This window comes from Penaeus monodon, chromosome 34, assembly GCF_015228065.2.
Source record: "Penaeus monodon isolate SGIC_2016 chromosome 34, NSTDA_Pmon_1, whole genome shotgun sequence".
NCBI lineage: Eukaryota > Metazoa > Arthropoda > Malacostraca > Decapoda > Penaeidae > Penaeus > Penaeus monodon.
In genome coordinates, this window is record NC_051419.1 from 16041574 (window position 1) to 16041809 (window position 236).

Below are 236 nucleotides of genomic sequence, written 5' to 3' on the forward strand. Positions count from 1 at the left end.
TTAAATGACAGACAAAAAATACAAACAACTAAAAAATGGGACAGATAGACATCACGAATGTTTTGCAACCTAACTACATTTTTGAAACCCATCTGGTGCAACTGCAACTTCTCAGACTCAAGCGAAAGAACCACCAATGTCGATTTGTCTAAAATATGTATATTTTTTTAGTTTGTCCCCCTTGCACCTTATTTTGGAGAAAAAAAAAGATTTTTCTCGAAAACTATAATATTGAA